General features: G+C 37.5%; 1 non-coding gene across 1 annotated transcript; it reads left to right on the top strand.

Annotated features, from left to right (window-relative positions):
• Positions 1–6,512: 6,512 nt before the first annotated feature.
• On the top strand, positions 6,513–6,712 carry LOC145241758 (U2 spliceosomal RNA). Its single transcript, XR_013862604.1, has one exon. It is a non-coding gene; the product is annotated as a U2 spliceosomal RNA (small nuclear RNA).
• Positions 6,713–7,930: the final 1,218 nt, after the last annotated feature.

The raw sequence follows: 7,930 nt of genomic DNA, 5'->3' as shown, positions 1-7,930 counted from the left end.
ATGTATGAGCGTGACACTTGTGACGTAAAAAAAAATAGTTTTTTTTTTACATAAAAAAAAAACATTTCTATGAAAGTACATTAAAATGAAAAATCACGGACGGATCACTCAAATATGAAAAAAAAAATCCTCCCTATTTGTGTAAAGTTACCTATTTTTCCAAATAATCGCTCAAAAATCGACAATTAAACATGATTTTCATACGAATCGAACGCTGACGAAAGTCATTTAGCAGCAAAAATGCACATGCACCTACCGATAAGAGATATAAGAATGAAAAACCCATATTGGAATCCTTCAACCAAGTTATAGAAACTTAAAATCTAAAAAAACATAATAAAACCTGAAGCAAAAAAATAAAACCTAAATAAATAAAATAAAATAAATAAAACTAATATTGAAACATATTAGTAAATGTGTCAACAAATTCACCGTTCTCACATAACTATTTTGTATCTAGAAATGTAAACAAAAAATAAGGAAGGAAAAGGGACGGATAGAGAGTAGTAGTAGTAGTAGTAGTAGTAGTAGTAGTCTTGGCTTTACTACAATTGTTCTTATGTTTCTCAACAGGTGAAAGTCATTTAGTTGTAAGAAAATAGCGACAGTATAGTTGTAATAAAGAATAGTTGCAAAACACTCCCACTCTTCTCATGTTAAATAATATTTTCGAAATAATAGCGTTAATATTTCAGTGCGCAGGTCAAAATCTGCAAAAGAAGCGATTTGTATTTATTTGTTTATGTTGTAATGGGTTAATGTTTATGCACGCATGCGCAACTGGATGTCATAAACCATAAATTATCTATATATATATATATATATATATATATATATATATATATATATATATATATATATATATATATAGTAGCAGACCACCCGGCATTTCCCAGTCGTAAAATGCACTTAAATATGATATTTCGATTAATCCAGATTTCGTATTTATTATTATTTTATTTTGGACTCCTGTGCTACCACCGAAAATGGAAACCGAAACGTTTAGCTTATGATTTTTTTTTCTCTGACATTAATGCCTGAACTATGAAGACATGTTGCAGGGTTCAAAATTAAAACATGAACTAATAGCTATTACGTTACGCATGCATAATCGTAATGCTGTCATTCACCCTTCACCTGGCAAATTTCATGTTTTTTTTAAATTTTCGCACTTTCTACCGATTTTCCTGGGTAAAACCCAAATATAAAGTTTTGCATTATATATGAAGTTTCATGTATGTAGACCAAAAACTCTATGAGGATTTTTGGTAGGCAAAATCTTTTAAACAAAAATATAAACGTATATATAAATATATATGGAAAGAGGCTTGTGTTTACTATAAACTTTTTACGCAAATATTATGCAAGTATGAATCATGTAGAATATCTGCATGAATATAATTACATGTAATAGTAAATTTAAGATGATCATCCCATAAGAAAACCGAAAAAAACTGACAGGGTATTAATTAAAATGAATGTTTAAAAGAATATGCAAATTAGCTAGATTTTTTGCAGATGAATGCAATTCCACAACCCATATATAAGAAAATTATATTTTCTTTTTGAATAAATAGAAAAAAGACTTGCTTTTTTTTTTTTCTGTTGATCTTGGCCTTCGGGCCAGGATCAAAGTGTTGTATCTGTTCCGGCAGATACTGCAAGCAAAGACCTATGTGGGGGCAACCCCACATATAAGACCTTGGTCAATGAAGGGTTGCCCCTTCATACCAATTGTCACTATCCAGCTCCCCTACTCCCCGGTGAGTTGGTCCCCACTTCCCCTTCACTCCTCACATTAAAAATCGGCCTTGTGCCTAATTTGCTCAGTGGGCGAGCAAATAAATACCTCAAAGTGTTGTATCTGTTCTGATGCTTCACTTAAGTTAATTGGTCCTTGGTCAATTTAGGGGAAATCCTTCATACTGAGACAATTACTATTTTTTTGGATGCTGCCAATGCCACCTTTTTGCTCTTGTTTTAAGGGAGCTGCCCCCCCCCTCACACATACATTAAAAACGACCTTGTGTCACATTCACTTTTGTGGGGAAGCAAATAAATACCTAAATAAATAAAAAAAATTTATAGGAGTATATATATATATATATATATATATTTATTTATTTATTTGTTTTTTTTTTTGTATTATAAACTAAGTCGCTGCAGGAAAGCATATGAAGCTTCCTCCCAATGCACTATGGTTTGATTGAAAAAAAAAAATGGGCAACTTCACCGATTTATTAAACAAATGAGAACATCGGAGGAAAAATAATAACAAAATAAATAAAAAAAAAAGGTGACTACCATAAGAACAATAAAAAACATAAACAGCAAAATAAAAACAAAATAATAATAAATAAATAAATAAAAAACTTAACTAATATAAACAAAAATATAAGAAGGCATATCTAAGCACCCCCTTATTAAAACAAGGTCATCTTTTATTACACAAAGTAAGATGACTCATTCTTTTTCAAAAATAAACAAAGAGAAAGGTGAATTACAAGGCAACTGAACTTTTGTTTGATAAAAGCACACCAATTAACTGCTGAAAACAGGAGCAGGAATAACAAAGAATCTGACTGGTTAACTTGCAAATTTAATAGCATGTGTATAGACAAAAACATGCGGTAACATCAATTCCATACATTAGCCTAACGAATCCTCACGACGATGAAACACAGATAATTCTGTGTTGCTTATTGCATATGTTGTGTAGGGGGGGGTTCATATTGAGAGACACATTTAACGGGAGACTCAGGGATGATAATGACATTTATAACAGAGCTGAGAGAGATGCGAATTTATTATTGAAGGAATGTGTAATACAGTTCTTTTACACCAGAATGTGTAATACAGTTCTTTTACACCAGAAGGGAGATACATTATTGATGATGGAGGAGGGGACAGACAATTAATACTTGGAGGGGCTTATACAATGTTCATTTAAGATGATGATCAAAACACATTTACCTTTTCAGTTGGTAGCATGACGATACAAAGACAAACAGTTACAAAATATAGATGGTGATTTCTTTATTCATCAGCCAGCCGATTGATGACTCAGGAATTCAAGCTTGTATAGCTGCATGGTCTACTCTTCTACCCTTTGCCTTCAAGAGCATCAGCTCCCACTAAGTTGCTGCCCGACTCTCGTCGAATATGATTGTCTGATTTCTGATTATCCTCTCTAAATACGAACCCCATCTCAATATATTGAAAATCTCCTTTCCTTATGACATCAGAGGTGTGGTCGACCAATGTGACTTTATCACGTTTCAATTTTCCCGTGCCCTTTGCAAATGTATATATACACCTCTCATAAACAAAAGAAATCTGTAAATTAAATTGTATCATTTAATCTAGTTGTTACATAACATTTTCAACTTTGTTAGTGTCCATTCTTTTAACTGACATATTTAATATCCAGTTATTTCTAAAAGAATGGAAAATCGTTCTATCTCTGACATAAATAATATTTAGTTATTTCTAAAAGCATTAACAATCGACTGTATTCCTAGGATTTCAATTATCCATTATCTTTTAACAGTTGTCTACAGGGTTCGATTCTAGCCTTTTCCTAATATCATTTTCACTTATCTAGTCTGCCTTCTTACTTACATGAGAATGGACAGCCCTTCTTAAGTAACACATATGTATTTTCATGATTTGCTACATATCAGTGACCTGGCAAGGCCACAGGGGAGACAACCAAGTAAAAAAAAATCTAAACAAAATTCATCCCAAAACAGCAAACTAAAGCTGGCTTTCCAGGACACTATATACACAAATGTAGGAAAATTTAAACACATTTTATTCGTTTAAAAATTACCAATTGTCATAAAATTTTAACCATAGAATAGTATTATAATCTTCAAAAAGCGTGCAAATTTTCGTGTAGTTTCGTCCCATAGAACCAAAGATGTGAACATTTCAATATTCAATGACTAGTGATCAGAATTCAACAAACGGCAGCTCATTGGAAGGCTAATGACCTGAATTGTGTAGTGGACTATGTGACATTTATCCTTAAGGTCGCACATTAAGGGAATCATCCATCATCCAGAGCCTATTTTTGGCACTTCTTTTGTTACAGCCATGAAATGTTTCAATCACAGTCATTTATTTTCCTAGTTTTGCATATTAATTACAAAATGTCTAATATTTGCCCCAAACCTCTAGCCTTGGTGGAGAGGAGACTAAAACTTGCTGTTATGGTTTTAGATGATCTGAAATAACATCAAGGGAAGACTTGATTCCAAATATTTTTCAAATGTTATATCTCCCTCTTTGGTTTTCATACATAAAGTAAATTTAACAGTGTATAAGGATTATTGGATACTGGAGATATTCATAATCGTACCCTATTTCCAAAAGAGGAGAGGTATAACATATGAGAAATATTTTAAATCAAGTCTCCCCTTGCTGTTATTTCAGATCAGTTGAAACCATAGCAGCAAGTGTTTTAGTCTCCTTTCATCAAGCCCAGAGGTTTTGGGAAAATATATATATGTATGTATGAATGTATATATATATATATATATATATATATATATATATATATATATATATATATATATATATATAAATATATATATATATATATATACATATTAAATATTTTTTTTTTATATCTGGAGACACTAGTGCTTCATGCTTACACAATCATCAGTATAGGGTGACAATTCCTATTGGTTGGGAGATTCAAACTCAGCCACAAATCCACCTTTGGCGCCATTTGCTAAGCCTTTACTTTCTGAGCACCAAATGAAGGAAATTATTGACTAATAAATAAAATGAACTCATTTTTTCTCGTCAGATTTTGACCTTAATAGGATTAAAAATCAAGATATTTCATGCAAATATAATATGCACAAACGGCAGAACAATATCTGAGGTGTGTTATAGGCTTATTATTTCTCAAATTCCTCGATAATCTTAGATTTCTATACTTTTTCTGCTGAGAAGTCACGGCCAAAATCGGTTAAGATCAATGGAAGTGGTAAAATATTTTCTCTCTAATAAATTCCTCCTCCCCCTGCCACCACTTAACACCGTTTGGGGATCGTTCACAAGGAACAGTTGAGAAGAGAACACCGGTTTGGCTTCGTAGTTCTTTCATGTGAAGTTATTTAAAATCACTAAACTAAGCTGCAGTGCTCTGTGGCGTAGTGGTTAGCGTGCTGGACAATTCACATTATATTTTCACGTTCGCGCCGACCTACCGTAGTCGTTTTTTTTTTTTTTTTTTCCTAAACAACTGGAATGGACTTTTCTTGGTGGCCGAACTGTTAACGTTGCAGATGTTTTTTTTTTTTTTTTTTTTCACACTTTATTTTCCTACTTTTACTCATGACTCCGGGTTTGATCCTTCCTACTTACCTACCATAACATTTTTTAAAACTCCTCCCCCGTCCCGGAAACAAACACTCGGGCAACGCCGGGTACCCCCGCTAGTTAACTAATAAACGCTCAATTAAGGTGCAGACATTAGGCAATCCAGAGTGTTCAAACGACCGAGGTAGTGAACGTTGCATAGACGTTAGTTTATACTTACCAGACAGTGTCCATCCTTAAATATTCTTATATGGGCTTGATAGATAATCATAAATAAATAAAATTATTCTTTTATACCTATAGACACTAGTGTTTCATGCTTATGCAAGTATTAGTGTAGAATGACAATTTCAACTCAGCCACAAAGCCATCTTTAACTCCATTCGCTTAACCTTTACCTCCGGGCCACCAAACAAAATGACAGATAATGCAATCCTTTTTGATTTTTGGAGAGTGTATTTCACTTTGGAAGCTGTAATCCTTTTAGGATGCGAAGACAGACGTACAAAGGTGAAAAGCTGTTTTTGATTGGCTGTTTTTTGCTTCCATCAGGAACACATCATTTCATTCAATCTTTTGTTGTTGATTGGCTGCTTTTTCTTCCATCACTTTTGTTGTTGATTGGCTGCTTTTTTTCCCCCATTTTTTCCATCCAGAAAGCTCCATTTCATTAAATCCTTTGTTTTGGTGTTTTTATACTTTTACCTGTTTTTGTTTCATGTATTTTTTTCGTCTTAATTGTCGATCACAATCTTCTTTGCTTATTGATCAGCCTTAGCATTCACCCACATTCATTTTGATGAAGATGGAAAAAAAATATTACGTGTGGATAAGAGGAATACGAGAGCGGTGATACAACACTAAAAACTTGCATGTGTAAAATTCCTTCTCAAGAAGAAGCAATAAATGCAGCAAATATATCGCGTTGCTGACTTTTAAGTCTCTTGTTAAATTCTTATTGGACCAACTTAGTGAATAATCAAACTTTATTCAGTTTTAACCACCAAGTCTCATTGCCCATCTGACACAGTTTTTAGTCGCTTGCAAGCGACTCTATAAGTCACTCCGTCAGTCTGTCGGTCCGTCCGTCGGTCTGTCGGTCGGTCTGTCCGTAACACTTTTGTGCTTGGCCTTTTTGGTTAAGATCAAAGGTCTGTTGTTAATAGATGCTGTTCTTAGCTTCTTGGCCTTTTGGCCAAGATCAAAGTGTAGTATCTGTTCCCTCAGTTACTAAACTTGACCCACCACCGGGCTTTCGGGCTAGGTTAAGGTGTTTTTTCTTACTAACTTTTGTTAGCAAGGACCGACCCCCTCCTTTGGGGAGTCAGGACCTAGAGGACCGACTCCACATTTGTGGAAGCTTGGACCCGGAAACCGATCCCCTCTTTTGGGAGACTGGAATCTCGGGACCAACACCACTATCGCTGGTAGTTGAGACCTTCTTTTTTCATTTGTTGTTTTTGCATGTTGTTTTTTCTTCGTTTCGGTCTCACTTCTCGAGACTGGGATGGTCTAATTTCTCAACACTTAATTGCCTGAGCAGCACTCTGACCTGCCAGGCCCAAACTTTGTCTATCTTCGCTGCTCTCCCAGTGGATCGAGCAGACAGGGTTCTCTTTCTCGCTTCCGTTGGGGTAAGTTAGTGGGTAGGGTGACGTGGGGTAGGGCGGGTGCTTCGTTTCTGCTCCCTCTGTGGGCAGGGATGCCTATCCCCTCTCTCTCTTAATTGCGACGCGGCACTCTGACCCGCTAGCACCCACTGCGTCTTTCTTCTCTGCTCTCCCCCCTCACGGGGGGATCTGAGCTGCTAACCCGACATCCCCGTGAGGGGAAGTCAAAAACTCTAATTTCTTCAAAGTCCGCTCCTCCCCCTCCTCCCCCTCCATTCCCCTGGGTTTTCTTTTCCCCCACTACACTTTGGTCCGCGCCAGCGGCCAGTGCAACCGCCACGATGCCAGGCAGGAGGGGTACGTCACCCCAAATGCGCAGCATCTCAACTGCGAACGACTCCCTATGTGAGGGAGCTGATGCATCTCCCGGCGAGACGGCGCCAGGAAACAAGGTAGGGCCCCGGCGCGCGGCGACCTTGGAAGAAAGCGGGAGGGTAGGGCCGCAGCCCGCGGCGACCCCCCAAAAAGCACCTGCAACCGCTCCCCACGAGGGCAACCCAGCGGAAAAAGCTGCCGTTAAGTCACTAGCTGGGGAAAGTGCAGAACCCAGCCAACCAGCTGCACCCCAGGACGGCAGAACCAAGGGAGGAAGACCGGGGAACCCATCCCCCGCTCCCCCAAAGGGCGACTCCCCAACAGAAAAGGAGGAAATCAGCACCGCGGACCAAACCGAGGCGCTGGATGAAGACGTAATAGCCTCCATCAGCTCACTATTCGGCGGGGAAGACAGTGATTGGCCCCCCAACACTCCCCAAGAGGACCAAATACGGAAAAGGGGTGACTCTCCGGCCAGTGGTAACAAAAGCAAGCTGGAAGGAGAGACACCCTTGACAGTACCCACCAAGGCTCCAGCTGGGAACACGGCACCAGAAGGGGAGACACCTCCATCCCCCAAGGGGACAGCCACCCAGCAAAGAAAGAAA

The sequence above is a fragment of the Euprymna scolopes genome, chromosome 20 (genome assembly GCF_053919585.1).
Source record: "Euprymna scolopes isolate OS-2025 chromosome 20, ASM5391958v1, whole genome shotgun sequence".
Lineage (NCBI taxonomy): Eukaryota > Metazoa > Mollusca > Cephalopoda > Sepiida > Sepiolidae > Euprymna > Euprymna scolopes.
This window is presented reverse-complemented; position numbering and strand designations above follow the sequence as displayed.